We start from the raw sequence: 21,121 nt of genomic DNA on the forward strand, positions 1-21,121 counted from the left end.
CACGTCAAAGGCCTTTCGGGCGGCTTGAACAACTTTGACACTAGGTTGATCACTAACCATACGATAGATAGATAGATAGTAAAGCAATTTTGATGAATATTATTTTAAGTTGTTAAGACCTAGGGTCAAATATTGGTTAGTTTATTAATAATTACCTTTTGAAGTTATTCAGCATTTATTCTCACCTGTAACAGAAACGAAAATATATTAGTTACTTATTAAATTATAACGTTACTAAAGTAAAAGCCAACGTACATTTCTGGGAATCGAACCCAAGACTTCATGATCAGTAGATGAGGTATATTATTATATAACATAATTATACACATATCTACCATGGGACCACACCAATTTGAAAACAATTTATTCTCAAAATCTATATACGATTCTCAATTCTCTTTGAATTTAACCTTCGATCACCCATCTATAACCATACCCTAGACGACAAAGCTTAACTTCAAATCATCATTTATACTCAAAATCAGAGTGCAAATCCCAAAAAGCCTCTTACTTTAAATTATCTTCGGCCACCCATCTGTATCCATACCTAATTGACATTGCTTAACTTCAAATCATTATACAAATCTCAAAAACCCACTCACGATTACATTTTCCTTTGGTCACCCATCCATAACCATACCTTGCCATCATTGCTTAACCTCACATCACACACAATATGCACTACACAATAAGCTATGATAACATTAAGTAAATAATTAAAATAAGTGACTATATATTACTTAGTGTCTCAAGCAAGAAGCGATTGTCCTAGGTCAGTACCGACCTAGTTACCTAGAGAACGATTTTGTTTAGTATACTAAGTTTTTAACGTGGTTTTGCTTGTGTTAGTATATTTTTTATTTACTATATTGTTCTTTAGTATATGATCTATAAGTCTGCTTAATTTTAGCTCAATTGGTTTAGTATTTTAACTGTGAAAGTATGAAAGATAGATTTCATTTTGCATTTTAGCACATTTAGTTATGCCCTCGACTCCGCCCGTATGAGGATTTATTGATAGGAAACAAATTAACTAGATATATGGTTCCTTAGAATCTGGTCTATCACTTTGCTAAATTTCATTATATTTGGTTTAGTAGGTAAAGTGATATTGATAAATTGGTAATTTAGAAAAATATTATCCTTTTAACTTAATAAAAATATAAGAAGTTATGAAAGGCTTATAAAGTGTTTTGTTTCTTTCACTCCTTAGCGAAATGAAAAAGAGAAAACATATTATAGTAGTGTTTTAACTAAAATAGGTTTATAGTGTGTTTATGAATAAGAGGGTAATTATACATATGTGCTATATTGTGCTATATGTAGATTGTAGGTATATAATATGTGTGCCGCAATAGTGAAGGTGGCAAGTTGGCAAAAAATATATTGTAATCCTCATTAAAATGTTATTACATATAATATTTTTTCGTCACAATTATTACGTATTTTTAGAATTTTACAATTTAAAGCTAAATAAATTAATAAAACATTTTTTTTTTAAATTTAATAATGCATTATGCAATTTCTTAATTTCCTAACTATTTAATTTATTTTAATTTCGTTTATTTTTTTTGTATTGTACTTTTTTTTTGTCATATTCATAGTCTTAGTATAATAGCAATTTTTCTTAAAAATTAAATTATTCTTGTCCCAAAGCCGATTTATATTAATCAAGACAAACAAATATTCTTCTATATAAATATATTTCTTAGCATAGTAGGCGCGTATAGACTAACATAGAATACAAATTCGCGTGTTCTTGACCTCGCAAACGGCTGTGCCGATTATGATCAGATTTTGCAATAGTCATTGGTATTTATTGATTTATATTGAGTGAACGGTAGCGGATTCCGTTCTCGTTGGGCAACTTGAGAATTTAGAGGGGTAATTAAATTTAAGTTTCTGATAGTGGAGTGGCATAAGTTGGTACCTCCCACGCAAGTGGTCGCAGGTTCGAATCCGAGGCAAGACACCAATGACTTTTAGAAGTTATGTGTGTATTAGAAGTAATTATCTCTTGTCCCTTGAAGGAAAACATTGTGATGCAACCTTGCATGCCTGTGAGTTATTTAGAACAGTTCTTGAAGGTATGCGAAGTCCCCAACCCGCAATTGGTCAGCGTGGTGGACTCAAGGCCTAACCCCTCCCTCATTACGGGAGGAGACCCTTGCCCAGCAGTGAGACATTAATGGGTTAAATTTATTTATTATATTAATGTCCCACTTATGGGCCAAGGGCTTAGTCCAATAGTGGGATGTTCAAAAAATCCTTTATAGTGCCTTAAGTCCACCACGCTGGTCAATTGCTGTCGAGTATTCCCTCAAAAGTTGTGTTAAACAACTGTCAGACATATCATTCATCACGATGTTTTCCTTCACCGTTATAACAAGTGATCATTATTTATAACACACACATCACTTGGAAAAGTTATTAGTGTATTACCTAGCTAGTAACCTCCATTTAAACTAGTATTTTCAACCGCATTTTTAAAAAGATTTTTTCATAACGATTTATAAAATTTTCATACAAAGTCATACATCTCATCATACAATCAAACAACACAGGAATCAAACCTAAGACTACAAGCAACAATTCACAAGTATTTTTTGGCTTCAACCAACTGACGTCTACTAAAATCAAAAGTCGTCCATCCTGTATCCTGAAACATCACTCACACAGACACACCCAGACAACGCACACATACACATAACTCAGTGTATGTACACAACGCTCACGCACACTAAGATAGCACAGACTTACGGATGCATATACATGATGTTTTGTTATAATATTGTGATTGGGTGTGGTAATTAATTTGTTTATGTAATTAATTTGTGTTTATTGTATTATTTATTTAGGAATATTTACAATTTATGAAAGGTATATTTTTTGAGAAGATTGTGTAAACTTTTGAAAGTACTTGTGAGTAAAAATACTATTTCTTTTTAGTATAATGAGTGGTCTACTTTTCGTAAGTTTGTAATCTAATCTATACTATTTATACTAATCTATACTAATATTATAAAGCTGAAGAGTTTGTTTGTTTGTTTATTTGTTTGATTGTTTGTTTGTTGGTTTGTTTGTTTGAACGCGCTAATCTCATGAACTACTGGTCCGATTTGAAATTTTTTTCAGTGTTAGATAGCCTATTTATCGAGGAAGGCTATAGGCATCACGCTACGGTCATTAGGAGTAGCAACGAAAAATGTTACGAAAACGGGGAAAATTTTGACCCATTCTCTTCAGTGACGCAAGCGAAGTTGCGCGGGTCAGCTAGTGTTTTATAAAAGGTATTTTTTATTTGAAGATTGGATGGACTTTTGAGATTACTTGTGAGCAAAAATACTATTTCTTTTTTAGTATAATGATTGGTCTACTTTTCGTAAGTTTGTAATCTAATTTATTTGATGATAGCAAAAGGGTTGCTCTCTATTACATGGGACTAATGGTTAACACGACGAAATGCATGTATTTCATACATCTCTGTCTACACCTTTAGGTATAACGAGCGTGATGTTATCTATTATTTGATGTACAATTTTGATAAAGTTTAACGTTTATATATAGAACTAGCGGACCCGACAGACGTAGTCCTGTCTAATAAATAAAAATAATTATAAAATTATTGTCCAGCGGACAAAATTGTGAATCTAAACCATTCTCAGATCACACACAAAAAAAATCATCAAAATCGGTCCAGTCGTTTAAGAGAAGTTCAGTGACATACACACTTACAGAAGAATCTATTATTTGATGTACAATTTTGAGATAATATTTTTTTTTTGTATAAAGAAAGTCTCATTTTATTTAAATTTTTCAGAGTAAGATAACAATAAGATTGTTATTTGATTTATAAGTAAGTACTACGTCGTACTGTTAATACAAAAATCCTGTCCAATAATGGTAGTGTTAAATTTAAACGGATTTCGTTCGTGTGGGAAGGTATGATTGTTATTAATTGTTAGTTATTTACGTAAACTGTAGTAATTGTTGCGATTGTAGTGACCTTCTACAGTGCAAGGATATAGGTGTTGTGAAAACGACCAGAGTATTTTTAAAACTAACTTAAAACAAGATTGTTTTATTTTGATTAAACAAATTCCATAGTAATATTAATGAAAGTGTGTTAGTTAGTTGGTCCTTCTTTCATGAAACGGCTTAACCTGATTAGAAAAAACGATAGATTATGTCACAGCCATGGTACTGATTAGTTCAACCTTTTAATATCCGAGTGCTGGGCATGGATCTTCTCCCGGTATGACGGAGGGGGCTTGGCCTTGACGGCAATGCTATCTGCTTTTTTTGTTTAGTTTACTATTTTCATTATTGCATCAAAGATTGTTAAATCTCTAGGGGAAACCCTTCTTAAAGAAAACTTTAAGTAATTATTTTGAAACCAATTATTATTGAGCAAAGTTAAACTCAAACTTTTGGGTGTCTTCAGCTATTTTGCTATAAAACTTGTAATAAGCCAACTGATTTATTATTAAATCGTAATATGTATTTATTTATTTATTCACTACGCCCTAAGTATTTTATAATTTAAATTGTGATAAAGTACAAACTTATTATTTATATAAATACACAACAAAAATAAACAAAACCGAAAACCTAACAACTAACTCACCTAGACTCAACTCAAAAATCACGTTTTCGAAAAAAGCCATTTATGACGTAGACACAATAAAAACAACACGCTTTACACTCCAGTCTGGCGAACACACACAGACATGGCGTAGGAGTTACACACACACACACACAGTGTCTGTACACGTCTGGAGGCGCACACAAAGAAACAATACACGCACACAGACACGAACTCGTCTATACGTACACACACACACATATAAACCACGCTCGAAAGACAACGCACACATAGACAGTTGCTCGTGTAACTACATGTCTGTTACACACACACACAAATGTTAGAGTTCGTTGACCGCACTCGCTTTTTGCAATGTATGAGATTTAGGAATTTTTAAAAACTCTCTTTGCAGTTTATTAAAGGAATATAGACTTAATTGCTTTGGAATTAAAGTAGGTTTTTGAATTTTAATTTCGAACTGGAAGTTTTGGAACAGCTGATCGTATCCCGCGCAAAGTTTGGTCTCGAAATTGAGTTGGCAACCAGAAGTCATTTTCACTAAATCTACCGTCTATAGTGTATTTGACTGCTGAGCATGAGGTCTTGGGTTCGATTCCCAGACAAAGTACTTTATCTTTTCTTATTTAGATTTGATTATTTCTCAATATAAGCCCGCAGTTTGGTCGTATGGGTTAGACTGCCGAAGATGAGGTCTTGGGTTCGATTCCTAGACAAAGTACGTCTTTTCTTATTTAGACTTGACTATTTCTCAATAGAAGTCCTGAGTTTGGTCGTATGGGTTAGACTGCCGAAGATGAGGTCTTGGGTTCGATTCCCAGACAAAGTACTTTATCTTTTCTTACTTAGATTTGATTATTTCTCAATTGAAGCCCGTAGTTTCCTTATCTCACTGATATATTAAATTCTCAGTTTTGTATTATCTCTGTCAGTTGTGAATCGTGCACATAAGATACTCTACTCAGCTGTTGGACTATGCTTGGTCTGCGTGGTCTCCGGCGGCGTGAACAACTTTGACACTAGGTTGACCACTAACCATACGACAAACAAGCGTGGTTGACTCAAGGCCTTACCCCTATGAGCTAAGATATTAGTCAAATATGACTTAAGATAGACTGTTTCTTTAAAAATATAAAAAGACCTTTGCTGCTATCAGATCAGTGAGTCGACTGCCTCCATAGTGCAGTGGTTTAGGTCACCACGCCAATACCATTGCGTCGGGAGGTCGTGGGATCGATTCCCACTTAAGACAATTATCTGTGCGATCCACAAATAATTGTTTCTAGTTTTAATTCTGAAGTTCTAGTCTAGGATATATGGTACTTTGCTACATACATGTAATTTCAATTTGGTCAAAACTTTTTTGACATAAACATACGGGTCATTCTCAGTTAAGAGGTAATATGATGTTAGAAGAGGCGGCATGACAAAAATGATAAAAAATTAATGTAGTATCAGTATTTTCTTACCAAAACACTTATTATCTTCATACCCAGACAACAGCCAGACAAAATCTTAATTTTTTACCATTTTATAACTGACCAGGGGAGATACTGAGGACAGGGGAGGGACATTTATGTTGTGTTAAGAAATAAATAACAGTGGTAGTTTGAGAATCAACTTCATTTTTGTTTAATATTAATCAGACTTAATTTCAACAGCCATCAGACTTCACTATAAAATAATCTTTCATTCCTACAAAGCAACAAAAACATGACATTATACGAAAATCAATTTGTTTGTTCTCTAGGTGTCATTTCATTCACAGTTTTAATTAGTCCTTCTTTTTTCTTATCATATTTCTTTTGCTCTTTAATCTTTTGCTGTTCATATTTCACAGGGTCATTTTTTATTTTTTGGTATCTCAGTCTTTCCGCTACACGTTTTTTTTCTAAGCGTTCTTCACGCGTCATTTTTTTTCGTGCCGCCATAATCTGTAACCAAAATATGGTAACTTGGCATCGACGTTTTTCTATAAGGTAACCGGGTTAAAAAGGACTGCTCCTTTACTTATTACAAAAACAATAAGAGTTTCGAGGAACACTACCTGGTATGAGATATTTAGGATGAAAGCGACAATAAACACTCGTACAATCGACATTTAAAATAACAAGATTTATGTTTAAACTAAAACCAGGCTAGGTAAATACACTCGGATACTAAATAATGGATAACTGCATCATAAGCAGGAAGCAGATATCTCCCCTGAGCAGTAAGTATCTCCCCTGGTACCTTAAGCGGCAGGGGAAAGAAGACAGGGGAGATACTATTTCGACAAAATATCGATATAAAAGTCTAAATTTTTGTAACAAGTTATTAGACGGGAAGATTACGATTCTTTGCACACATTACAGTAATTCTAGGAAGAAAGTAAAATATTTATGCTTATAATAAAGAATAAAATCTTACCAGGGGAAAGAACACACTCACTGAACCACGACAGTTTTCACCAAGTGGCGTCTGTGTAATAGCGAACCATATGGCGGGCGCATTCGCGCCGACGGCTTGCTGTCAACTTCACGTTAGTAACTTTGTGCTCAAGGTCAGAATTTACGCGGCGAAATTAAAAGTCGTGAGTTTTTAATGAAAACAAAACGCCAGGGGAAGAGATGCTATATACGAGGGACAAATTTCAATATTAAACATTTTATGAATATCTAAATGTTACCTTTTTTATTTTTTTTCATTGCTTTAATTTAGTTTGTCTAGTTTTTAAATAATACACAATTTAATTTATTTAATAATTTAAAGATAGTTAAAAATACTAATTTATTAACATGATTGGTTAAAGGACAGACCAGGGGAGATAAATTTTTCATGTTTAAGGCGCTTTTGTGACTAAATTAAAAACATTTCATCGGTGAATTTTAGTGACCTTACAGAAGATACTGGCTTTGATAATCTCACAGCTTTATTTTAAATAAATTATCAATTAAAAATATAAAAAAATTCATTGACACTGAAATTACCTCATAACTTAGAACGACCCATACATACATATATACATAAAATCACGCCATCTTCCCAAAGGGGCAAAGACCAGAGAACGTCACTTGGTAGGATCCTTACAAACTTCCCTTACTTCATTCACATACATACATGTTGTCATACAAGATGGTGGATCATTGATTCATCTTGTGTCAAAATATCAATTAAATTATTGCCAGCAAATAATGAGCAGGAATTGTAAAATTACTTAGAAGTTAATATACAGTAGTAATTTTATTATTTTCATTGAATAAAATGCTTTTGAAAATGTGACCTATAGATATTTTTGACGTCAACCGTATATACTCTTTTAAATACTGTGCAGTTAACTTGTATACCATTCGAATAAAAAAAAGTGCCCAAAAATGATTAAAAATAAATAATCATCATATAGGTACTTGGGTCGTTTTTTCTTCCAAACGGCTGAACCGATTTAGATGTAATTTTACATACAGTTACTTTAAACCTTTACAAAAGACATCTGCTTTTTATATTTCCAAAAATCAACTTTCAAAGAAACGAAATGGGGTGTCAAAATTTTTTTATAGAAATCTAAACTACAATTTTGAATTTAAAATGCCACCCTAAAGAATAATTTCACTGCAGTTATATCGATTATTTATTATTAAATTTAAATTCTGCTCTAAGGGCTGGAACTAGTTATACCAACCCCTATGTATAGGGGATGAAAAGGGCTTACAATCCCCTTTGCAAACTTTCTTTTTGTAATAATAATAGCATAGGGTGAAAGCAAAGCTCCCCATTGGCCATCCAACCCCTATTTTAAAAGGGTGGAATAAAAATCAAATAAAATGACCAATACCGTGTTTTGCTGTATCGATTTTGATGCAGTTTTGGGGTGAGTGTAGCTCTAAATTGATGATTAGGGACTTTTAATGTTAGGGTGGACGGCTGTGCAACGTTTTTGATGTATAATTTTGAATGAATTCTTGAATTTTGGTAGTATATTTTTGCCTGTGCTTCTTTTTACTGAATAAATATACAAAATTAACTATTTAAGTAAAATACTGACACAAATGGCAGTGTATGTATGTATCGTCAGTTCAGAATGTACACTCACTGACTTCCACTCACTACTAACTATAATACACTGATTTTAATCGCCAAATATTTCTTATTCTTGTATATCTTCAAATCGTTGATGGCTTTTACAAACTTGCTTACATAGACTATTTGATCAAAATCAATAAATTATATAATTTCCAAAAATTGATTTGAATTACAAACTAAGAAATAGTAATCAGTGATTTCGTCCAATATTTCTAATTCTTGTATAACAAATCGTTGATGGTGTTCTTGTACAAACTTGTCTCCATAGTACCTTAACTATTTCAGTGGCAGTGTTTGATTAAATATCAATAAAATATCATAATTTCGTAATATTGATTTAATCCCTAAACAAAGAAATAATAATCAGTGATTGCTGCTTTGTGTTGTTCTGGATTCGATTTCATTCAAGTTTAAAATAATACTACAATAGTATTATAGTGACTATAGTTTCACAAACTAAGAATAAGTAATTGAGAGACTATCTATCAAATATTTTTGTAAAAAAAAACAAAAAATATAGGTTTTTTCCTATATCATATTCTTTTATTTTATTTTAACTAAAATACACAATTATAAAAGAAAAAGACATCAACGCGTTAATTTTTAAAAATAAAATATAAATTTTTTTCTTCTTAATTTTTTGTACAAAATTATTATAATTACTTATACTATTATGTTGGTTCCACTTTCGTGTAAAAACTGCTGAACAGATTTATGTAAAACTTAGCGATGTGACAGAAAAAGACCCTAGGAGGACATTGTAAGCTAAACATTTCTTTAGAAAATAATCTAAAAATGAACATGAGCTAGCTTAGAAAAAAAATACTACCAAGGTGAATCTGTTAGCATAATCTAGTTTTTATATTCACTGAATTTGTCGGTCTCCATAGTGCAGTGGTTAAGGTGGTCAGCACGGCGAGAACAAATATTGTTACGATTCTCTAATAGTCGTTTCAGGTCTGGTTGTACCGTCCGTCATACCGTTGTCCGTTGTTTGTATGTTTGTAAAAGTCCCCGCGACACAAGAGCAGTTCTTAGTGCAAGAGTTGTCTTTAAAATAAAATACAGTGATCAGATACGAATATAATAGTTTAAAATGACATAACGACAGACGGATATCATAAGCAATTATGTTGTTTTTTGTTTAAGTAACCGTTATTAGTGTCTGTTGCTATGTTACTGACTTGTCTGCTTTTAAGGAAGCTATAATTCAGAGGTCTCGGCTTCGAATCCCCAGGTCAAAAACAGTCTCCAGTAAAAAAAATGGGTTGTGGAGGTCAGATAGTCAGTCGCTGCATGTAACATACTGGTATTCAGCTGCATCCGGTGAGACTAGAAGCCGACTCCAACATAGTTGGAAGAAAGGCTAGACTGATATAATATAATATACCCGAAGGTGTAGGCAAAGGTGTATAAAATGTAACTACGCTACGCAATTTATCATTTTAGTCCCATGTAATAGGGGGCGAGCTTATTGCCATGCCGGGCATGTTACCAAACTCCAGGATACTATTGATAAATATTCCAATAGAAATAAGAAAAGACTTATAGCACTTGGCCCCACCTGGGAGTCGATCCTGACACACACAAACACTACAAAAACAATTATCAAAAATAAGGAAAATAATAATAAATTAAACCCATTACTGTCCCACTGCAGGGCAAGGGTCTTCTCTCGTAATGAAGGTTAAGCCTTGAGTCCACCACGCTGGCTTATTGCGGGTTGAGGACTTTGCATACCTTCAAGAACTGTTTTAAAGAGCTCTCAGATATGCCAGCTCAATTATCAATTTGATTAAAATATTTTAGTTCTTTATATAGACATTTCTGCCCAGAATGTGTTTTTTTTCCTAAAAACAGTAATGGTTTTTGTCCAACATTAAGTCAGACAGTGCCACGGGCTGTGTATAGTGAATTATAAATTGTAGGTTAGTTAGTGTTAGTGCTATTGTTTCTAACGCCAGTGGGATACGGAGCCGATCGTATGATCTGCCGCAGAGACGTGCAACCTTTTTGGTTGATAGGCAGAGTTCATGGATGTGAATGAGCCAACTAAAGTTTGTGAGGGTCGTATCAAGTGAGGTTTTTCTCTACCTGTTTTTATGAGAAGGCGTGATTTTATATCTAGGTACGTGTAGAATTTATAAAGGTAATTTTGTTTTATAACTGAGGGGGCAATTTCCTATTATTATTGAATTATAGTAAATCGAATAGTGAATGATAAATGTTTTATGAAAAACTGATCAGCGCCTCTAGCTTGTTTTGTAGGAATTATTTTATAGTACTGTGTGTATAAAATGACTATATTACATATATTTTATTGTAAAAGACAAGTGTTTGTTTGTCTCTATTTTACGTGGAAATGGCTGAACCGATTTGCATTCAATTGGAGAAGTGATAAATTATTTATTAGAGAAAGAAAAAGGGTTACCCATTGCAAGACATAAGTACTGTAAACGATTAAATCTTAGAAGATTCTATAATACACTTTACCCTGTTCGCGCCTTAAGAGATATCAAGCATGATTATTTTACCTATAAGAGTACTTTAACTCCAGATTAAAAATAACACCACGTCCCAAAAAAGACCAAAAAGCATAAAAAACTCCATTTAATCAGAAATCACCCATCATTGACATATTCAATTAAACGTATTTCAATTAACTTGTGATATCGTCCTCAGGTTGTCTACCTCTGTTCTAAACGGATGCTGTGACGCCGAGGGGGGAGGGGGGAAGGTCGTAGGGGGGGGACGGTGTCCGCTTATGTGCCCGGTGTTAGGAGTCCGTAGAGAAATTTTATTTAATATTAAAAATATGGTAATAAAGACTGCTTCTCTGGTAGGCGGGAATGTATGTGACTGCTGATCATGAGATCTGAGGTTTGGTTCCTGGGTCAAGCAAAAGGATTTTTTTTTGTGAGCTTTCTGTATTGTCCTACTGCTGAGTAAATGCCTCCCTTTTATATTTTCAAACTTATCGATCCTTTAAGATTTCTTTGCATCATGGCCCTATTTAAAAAATGCTGGGATTTTGCTAGTTCCTATTGAAATCTACGACAGGAAAACTCAAATTGCTTTTTTTCATGTCCTCTAAAATACCCCAGATCCCCGTACCCAGTATATGGCAATAAGCTCATTTATTCTACCCCAAAAACCAAACTCGAAATCTCGCAAGTACACCACCGTGCAGAATCTAGAAGCAGTTAATTTCTTGCTTTTCTCATTTGCATGGAATTAAAGAAATAATGTATAGTCTCTTGACTCTTTCTTGCAACAAAATAGGGCGTATCCTTTAAATACATAACGCCAAACCTTTTCTACAAAAAGCCAAAGAACATAAGGTAAAAAGCCACACCTATTTTGAACAAAAAAATATCACACCCACACTTTTTATAAGGGTTATAAAAACACACACTTCTCTAAGAAACTAGGTAAAGGTTGTCCCATTTCTTTTAAACCAATGATAGTTTGGATAGACCCTTGTATCAGCTGTCAAAAAGTGTCAGTTTAGTTATATAGATAGGTTTTTTTTTGGTGAAAGGGCGTGAACTGAGTTAGGATTGGTAAAGAAGGAAATAAGGACTGATATATTATTTTGAATATAATCGCGATTTTTTGTATTTATGTCAAATTTTTGATGTTATATACACAGTAACGTAACTATTCGCGTTCATCAGCAGTTGTTCGATTCCCGGCGATTAAATTTCTTAAGTAACTAAAAATAAATTTAATTCGTTAATGTCCCACTGCTGGGCAAGGGTCTCCTCCCGTAATGAGGGAGAGATTATGCCTTGAGTCCACCACGCTGACCAAGTGCGGGTTGGTTATTTTGCACACCTTCAAGAGCTTTTTTAAAGAACATTCTTAGGCATGCAATTCACTGTTGGTACAAGTGACAATTATTTCTGATACACACATATCTTGGAAAAGTCGTTGGTGTGTTGCCTCGGGTTCGAACCTGCATCCACTTGCTTGGGAGGTGCCAACTTAAACCACTCGACTATCACCAAAAATATTACCAGGGTAATATATTTGGTAATCATCTTAGATCTAAAGTAAAATTTTCGAGTCCAATAAATAAGAATATTGCCAACTACCGGGCACGACGTCCGAGTTATAATTGAGAACTATAAAACAGTGCTATTAGGGCGCTTTCTTATTAATGATTTCATCTGGAATTTGAAAAAATCCAAACCACTTTTTGAACAGGACTCGATCGTATATGATCGGAAAGTATGGAAGGTATTACCAGGGTGAGGTTAAATTCCTATAAATATAATATACAGAACTATTCAGCAGTACCGCGCTCGCGGACGCCGGTGTAGCCCCGAGTGATTCACTTGGTGTTACGATCTCCGTGATCCGGTTGGACGGCTACCGAGATACGCGCTGTTGCTGTGTGCGCGCGCGCAGCCGTGTGCGTGTGCGCGTGCGCGTTGTTGCAACACGAGAATGTTAGGCGAGATTGTGACGGGTGAAGAAAGTATTGAGAATTTATTTTTGATATATTTTATATATGGTTTTTGGATACGATAGTGGGACACATAAATATCAAGTAAAAAAGGATAGAAGAACTAAGTAACTCAATATTTCAAGTTCAGACACTATTTTTTTTACACTATTTTCGACATCACTAACAAATGGGGAACAATTTTATATGCTTTATACATGTTTGCTCACGGGATCACGAAAATGATAAAAGGTCAATTTGGCCAAAATCTAAGTCCTCCCATTATACCAATGATATATTTTATTTAAGGCTAATTGATTTATTTGTAGAAAGGGTAATAAAAAGGTATATTTTTCTTTTGTCGGCGTAAAATGTATCATAAATTCACATAATATAACTTCACGCCTGTCATACCCGAAGGAGTAGGCAGAGGAGTATTAAATACTCTCAAGTTTCACCACTAACGATGTTTGTCCCATGTAATATATGCCTATAGCTATTAACCGGGAACGTTACCAAATCGGAATTTAGCTCGGAAGCTACTATTGCGAAACATTCTGAAATTAATAAAATAAAACTAAAAGCACTCAGTCTTTGCTCCAAGAGCTCACACTCTAAATAATTAAGTAGACAATAAATAGACTTTTATTGACCCGGAAGTCATAGAGACCTTGAGGTCCTTTGAAGATTTCCTTTAATCAGGTCCTTAAGAAATAAGATTATTCCTTAACAATTAGAAATTAAATTATATTCTAAAGAACATAATAAAATCTATTTTATCAGGTAATAGATAGCATCATCAAAATTTGATCTTCTTAATTACCATTGAGAAAATTTATATACCGTTATTTAAACCAGAAACCATATCCAAGACCTTCCCATCAGTTCACCCATAGACTACTTCTTCAATCAAAAAATTCCGATAAAATTTAAAGTTTTATATCTCCGACGTCACGTCACGTCACTCCACTGTCGTGCGTCAACGGACACGCGTCACTCGAGCCAATGACATCGCGCTGTGGAACTAGATCTCACGTCACGACCCGGGGTAGGCAGGCTTAGACACTACACGCAGTTATTACTTAGCTCTTGTATTAGACACTAGCTTTACCTATACATTCGTCCGTAAAAATATACACTAATACTAGCTGACCCGGCAAACGTTGTTTTGCCAAATAAATACAAAAAAATTGTGTCACTTAGGGTTATGAAAAATAGATGTTGGCCGATTCTCAGACCTTCTTAATATGCTCACAAAATTTCATGAGAATCGGTCAAGCCGTTTCGGTGGAGTATGGCAACGAATACTGTGATGCGAAAGTAACTCGGTCTGTTGGTCTGTCTGTTACACAATCACGACTAAACTACTGAACCAATTTGCATGAAATTCGGTATGGAGTTATTTCGATACCTGAGACTACTTTTTACCCCGGGAAAATGACGCATTCCCATGGGAAAATTCAGGTGGCGGACGAAATCGCGGGTAAAATACGTATACGTATGTTTAACCTAAATTTGCATATATGATTCTTTTTAATGTATAATAGAACATGCAACGCGAGAGTTTAAATGTTAGGATTCTTTTTATCCCATCGTTGTGTAATATACAATTTTAGCAGAAGAAAAAGAATTCGTCATATCCTTGTCCTTTTTTTAAACAACAATATATTGAATATTTCTTATTTATTGTCCCACTGCTGGGAAACCCCTCCCTTAATTTGGGAGGGGTTCGGTCTTCAGTCCACCACGCTGGCTAAGTGCGGGGACTTTGTATCATCTTCAAGCGCTGTGTTAAACAACTGTCAGACATGTCATTCATCACGATGTTTTCCTTCACGGTTATAACAAGTAATCATTATTTTCGGAGATTATTCCGGGAGAAGACCCTTGCCCAGCAATGAGACCATAAAAAGCTTATAAAATAGAATTATATACTTAACCTGTATGACAACATGTATATATGTGAATGAAGCAAGGGAAGTTTGTAAGGATCGTACCAAATGGCGTTCTTTGGTCTCTGCCTACCAACACAGAAAAAATGGTGTGCTATTATTATATGTATGTATGTATATCCGTTAACAAAGGCTAACTAATTTAATTATTAGGTAAGTTGAAATTAACTGCGTATAAATTATAATTATCAGTAGTTTTAAGGAAAAAACAATTGTTGGTATAGGTCAGTAATTTTAACCTTGCATGTTTAATCTAATTTTGTTTTTGCCCAGCAGTGGGACAGTGGTGTTTTAAATGACTTTTTTACATACTACCTTTGTGGCCCAAGTGGTAGAGTATATGACTGCAGACTATAAGGTCTTAGGTTCGGTTCCCGAGTCACGAAAGAGCCAGTGTGTTGGAAAATTCTCAATAGTAGTTTGGAGTTTACGTGTCTTATGTATGTATGGCATATAGGCTCGCCCCTTTCTTAGGTGCATTGTTAATGTTAAACGTGAGTGTATTTCATACTCCTGTCTACACCTATGGAAACAAGGCGTGATGTTTGAAAAAATATACGTTTTAATTATCTGAAGTTTGTAGGGATAGTGGCAACTGACGTTCTTTGGTCTCTTCGTACCCACATAGACTTCTTCTTCTTATCGTATGGTTAGTGGTCAACCTAGTGTCTAAGTTGTTCAAGCCCGAAGGCCTTTGACGTGGCGTAACGACTGTTATCTTAATGGACAACAACCGGGACCGACTTTTTACGTGCCCTCCGAAGCACGGAGACGCCCTGTTCAAATACCACTATGCGGGCACCCATCTATGGAATGACCGCGCCAAGGTTACCCAAATAGATATACAGTGAGATTATACAAATGTATTACACGAGTATTTTAATAAAAGACTATTTTCATGCTTGAAGGGTCGCATATAGTCCCTAACTTGTACTTGGTCCAGCGTAGTGGACCTAAAAGACCCTTCCCTCATTACGGGAGGAGACCCTTGCCCAGCAGCGGGACATTAATGCGATTATTAAGTTTTTAAAGATTGACATTTATGCATGCTAATTTTAGTACACAAATTTGTTCATAGATGGCGTTAGTTGTATTTCAGTCTGGCGTAAAGATTAGGTATTACTTTGGTTAATAGTTTGATAAAGTTTTATTGAGAAGTATTATATGTATATTCTTAGTAAAATTAAATGGATTTAAAGCTTTGCCCAGCAGTGGGACCTTCAATGTTGTAATTCAGACATTTCGAGATTTTTTTTAATATTTTGGTAAATTCATTGATATTATTTAGAAGAAAATTAGGTGAAGGAAGAGAGGCTTTTAAGGGATTAACTAAAAGGGCTGAAGCAATGTTTAGGCTTTTTAATTTACTATTTAATAAATAGAAGTAAAATTATCATAACAGTCAGAAAAACATTATTTAACACAAAATGTGGTTATATTTAAATTATTTTTTAATATATTTATTAACCAGCCCTTAAGGGCCTTTGCACTAACAAAAATATTATAACGAATATCGTGTATCAGCATTCCCTATTTTAATTCTTCTTCTTGTCGTATGGTTAGTGGTAACCTTAGAAAATTATATGTAGTAAGTAGGTGTCTAACAAAGAGTAAAAACAGTTCTATTTATCTTCTGAACTGATTTTTAATTAATTAATTGTATTGACTATCATAAGTGACAGTATTTGACCTGGCTATGCAGGCTTATTAGAAGGAATTTAAATATATGGGACTCAAAATTAGATTATAGAGCGTTAATAAAAAAACACCATTAATATTTTCTGATCGAAATTTTATATTCCAGCAGGTTTCAATAGTTATTAAAAACTTTGTTCATTATAGTTCTTGAAGGGATACAAAGTCCCTAACCCGTATTTGGCCAGTATGATGGACTTAGGGCTCCTTCATTTTGGAATGAAGGTTAGCTTTTAGCGATACAGTAATTAGTGGGTTAAATTTATTTCTATTTTTTTTTGTGTTATTTTGTTTCTCGTAATATTCAATAGATGGCGTTACTTGGACGTTAGTAAATTATTTAGGTATTGACTAGAATTTTTATACTAATTTCTGCTCTCAACTTCGCTCTTGTAAAAAGATTTCCCGGGGTAAAAAGTATCCTATATGTTAATACAGGTTATAAACTATATGTGTATTAAATTTTATTAAAATACATTCTGTAGTTTTTGTGTGAAAGAGTGACATAAATCTATCTATCGTTACAAACTTTCGCATTTATAATATTAGTAGGATAGTCCCAAGGCCTATGTTTTAAACTAGAAATCTTCAACAAGCTGTACGCTGTTTTATATTTTAAAAAAGTACATAAACTAATTTAATATTAACTTTCAGTGAGTGGGTGAAGAATAATAGATTGTCTATGTTTTATTTTTTTTCTTAATTTTTTATTTATTCGTGTCGGTTTTCCGGGTCTTGATATATTATTGTATTAAACCATTCCTGTTCTATTTCTTGGAGGCTCCTCCTGGAATCAGGGAGGGATTAGATCTTGAGTCCACCACGCTCAGCAAGTGAGACTGCATTCCTTCAAGAACTTGTTAGACAACTGACAGACATATCAGTCATATGTTTTGTCAGATGTTTTCAGACTGGGTTGGTCTTTATACATACATAATATCACACCTGTCATACCCGAATGTGTAGGCAGAGGTGCAACAAACTCACGTTACGCCATTAACAAAGTCATGTAAAGAGGGCCAGCCTATTGCCATATATTGGGCACATTACCAAACTCTGGACCACTAACTGTTGACGAAGATTCTAAAATAAATTAAAAAGGCCTCTTCAGGTATGGAACCCGGGGCTTTGTGATCAGCAGTAGTAGCCTAGGCTATAAAGGGCTGGTGCATATCTTAACTCCTATACTCATAGGATTTTTTTAGGTATTTAAGTAAATTTTATTATGGTAGATTTCAACGTAAGTAATGGTAACGAATTATGACCTTTCATATGAGTCAGTTTTTACGCCAATTTTGAAATAAAATAAGTTATGTTATTGGCCTTTTGACTTTTTTACTTTTTATTGAAATATTTATTTAATTTAGTATTTTTTCATAAAGGGTTTTTGACATTTCATTGTGGTAAGCTTTAAATTAAATAAATTTTCGAGGGTATTTTTTTAAAGACAGTGTTTAGGCCTTAGGATACATACGACAATAAGCAGGACTATAGTTGAAAGTAGTATTTGACATTAAATACTATAGGCATATTGTATTATCGATTTTAAGTAAAATCTTTAAAAAAAATCTAGCAAAAGAAACAATGCATTTAGAAAACATGGTTATGGAAAACTATAGTATGCTTTTAAATTGTTTATTTTGTAGTTTTACCACCAACCGGCTCTCTCGGCTTTCTCCGACTCAAGGCCTAACCCTTCCTTCATTTGCGAGGAGACCTCTGCCCAGCAGTCGGACAGTAATGGGTTTCTAAAAAAGTTACTTTTTTGCCTATGACTTCGTGAAATGCTTTATGTACATAAAGAAGGTGAATATGTTTCACAGTAAACGATTTATTATGATTGCATTACCATCCGGTAGACGAATGAAAACATTGTCAGGAAGTGTGCATATTTTTGCAGTTTTGGTATTCGTTACCAATTAATGTAACGGTGAAGGAAAACATCGTGATGAATGACATGTCTGACAGTTGTTTAACACAGCTCTTGAAGGAATGGAGTCTCACTTGGTCAGCGTGGTGTATTTATTTCTTGCCCTATCCATAGCTACTTGTTAAAAAAAAATTAAAGGGATACAAACGCCCTTTCACAAGCGAGGTGGACTCATAACCCTTTCGTCATTACGGAAGGAGATTCTTGATTAGGAGTGTTAGAGGTTATAACGGTGAAGGAAAACATCGTGATGAATAACATGTCTGACAGTTGATTAAGACAGTTACTGTTCTTAAAGACATGAAAAGCCAGCCCTTAGCCAGCGTGGTGTTCAAGCCGTTCAAGCCCTATTCTTACAGTTTTTAAAGGTCTCTGCCCTTGGTCAGCGTGCAAGTCTTATCCCTTCGTCATTAAGGGAGGGGACCCTTGCCCAGCAGGGGTATAATCTAGCCCTTATCCCATGTTAAATAGTACAACATGTTCTTTTTTCAACTTATCTTTATCAGTCGTCTACATTTTCTTAAACCCTTTCATACCACGTCTCCTTTCATTTTATTATTATTCTAATTAATGTTGAAGGAAAACATCGTGATGAAACCTTGCATGCCTGAGAGCTGTTGAACTAGTTTCTAATATTTTATTCTATTGTTTGCTGATAAATAAATAAATTAAACCCATTACTGTCCCACTGCTGGGTAAGGGTCTCCCCCAGTTTGAGCGGTCCTAGGGAGGGGGTAAGCCTAAAGACCAACTGCGGGACGGGGACTTGGCATGATCTCAAGATGTGTTATACAATATTTAGGTATTTAAGGTTTCATCACGATGTTTTCTAATTATATATAACTCTTATGATAAACTATTAATAGGGATAAATAATTAGATATTTTTTATTGAACACAGCTACGACAGTATTTAGTAGAAATTTTACATTTTGACTTTTTATTCATCCTTGTTTAAATTATTGATTAATAAGAAAGGGTTATTATTAATTGATATCCTGGGGGTGGAAATTTAAGGGTAGTATTTTATCATGGAAAATATTATTATTGTGAAATAATTGGTGTCACTATCTGTCGATGATATTATGTATTACTGTCAAAGATAGACACTTAAATTTGCAAGAAGAAAAAAGGATTTTTTTATATCATCACGCCTAACACCTATGGTGGTTATACAGACAGGTGCCAGATTAAGTTACACTTGTAAAGTTTTCAACATATTTCTATCTTTCATGCCCATTTATATATCTAATCATGCATTCTCGAAAGGGAGTGCTAGTCACCTGAAATTTATGAAAATATTTTTTTCGGCATTAGGACTCTAAATACTCATAATTTAATAAAAATATTTTTTATATTGTACTATTATTTGAAGCCCAAATAATTTGAAATAAAATTTAAGCGATTGCATCACTCTTTCTATAAATCTAGGAGAAAGCAAAACTCTATCAATTGGCTCTGTAGTTTTTCACAAAATATTTTTTCAGTTCTATATACTATATGGCGATACTACTGCCATCTATCGATCTCATTAGTAAAGTCTAGAATTTCAGTAAGATTTTTTCACTGAAGTTTTTTAATGTTCTGTCTTGGGATCATGGAATTAATTTGAATTGAATATAAAATTTGAAGAACTTATTCAATTAATATTTTTACAAACTTAGATAGGTAGATCATAGTTATGTGGTCTCTGCCAACACCTATGGGAAGAAGACGTGATTTGATATAAGCATAGCTATTATTATGTTACATTCCTTTTTTCAAATAGATTTTTTTAGTAATAGTATATCTTTTTATTAATTAAATTATTTATTTTATATGAAATACTCACACTTATGATAGTGAATAAATTTATTGTATGTATGTATCGTCAGTTCGGGACATACACTCACTGACTACAACTCTCTTATAACTATATGATACTGATTTTAATTGACAAATATTTTGCAATTTTTGTACTTATGTTACAATAATTAGCTTCTTATATTTTTTTTTTTTTCAAAATTCACTAACCACTTGCTGTACCATTGCAGGGTACGGGTCTCCACTCAAAATTAGATTAGATGGTTTAGACCTTTGTCCACCACGCTCACCAAGTGAGACTTTACTTCAAGAGCTGTGTTAAACAACTGTCAGACATGTCATTCATCACGATGTTTTCATTCACCGTTATAACAAGTGAACATTATTTTTTATTAGTCAAAAAAGTCTCGTTTTTTTTACGTAGGAGAATTTACCCCTAGGCTATTATTTTAAGTACTTTTGGTAATGTACGTGCTTGAAAGGGTACGTAATAAAGATGCATTGGTTGTTTATTAATATAATATCTGAACACTGGAATCAATGAAGTATTCTTTGACACTAGGTTGACCACTAACCATACGATACGAAAATTATTTTTTGAAACCCTTAAATATAATATTAGGAACGATC

General features: G+C 33.8%; 2 long non-coding RNA genes across 2 annotated transcripts in view; one reads left to right on the top strand and one right to left on the bottom strand.

Moving 5' to 3' along the window:
• Positions 1 to 21,121, top strand: part of LOC142984934 (uncharacterized) — a 273,228-nt gene that overhangs the window by 138,293 nt on the left and 113,814 nt on the right. The window lies entirely within an intron of this gene.
• Positions 1 to 21,121, bottom strand: part of LOC142984899 (uncharacterized) — a 68,212-nt gene that overhangs the window by 22,069 nt on the left and 25,022 nt on the right. The window contains exon 3 of the long non-coding RNA XR_012960169.1: positions 156 to 185. This is a non-coding gene — a long non-coding RNA (uncharacterized LOC142984899). The remainder of the gene's footprint in view (positions 1 to 155; positions 186 to 21,121) is intronic.

This window comes from Anticarsia gemmatalis, chromosome 28 (assembly GCF_050436995.1).
Source record: "Anticarsia gemmatalis isolate Benzon Research Colony breed Stoneville strain chromosome 28, ilAntGemm2 primary, whole genome shotgun sequence".
NCBI classification, from domain to species: domain Eukaryota; kingdom Metazoa; phylum Arthropoda; class Insecta; order Lepidoptera; family Erebidae; genus Anticarsia; species Anticarsia gemmatalis.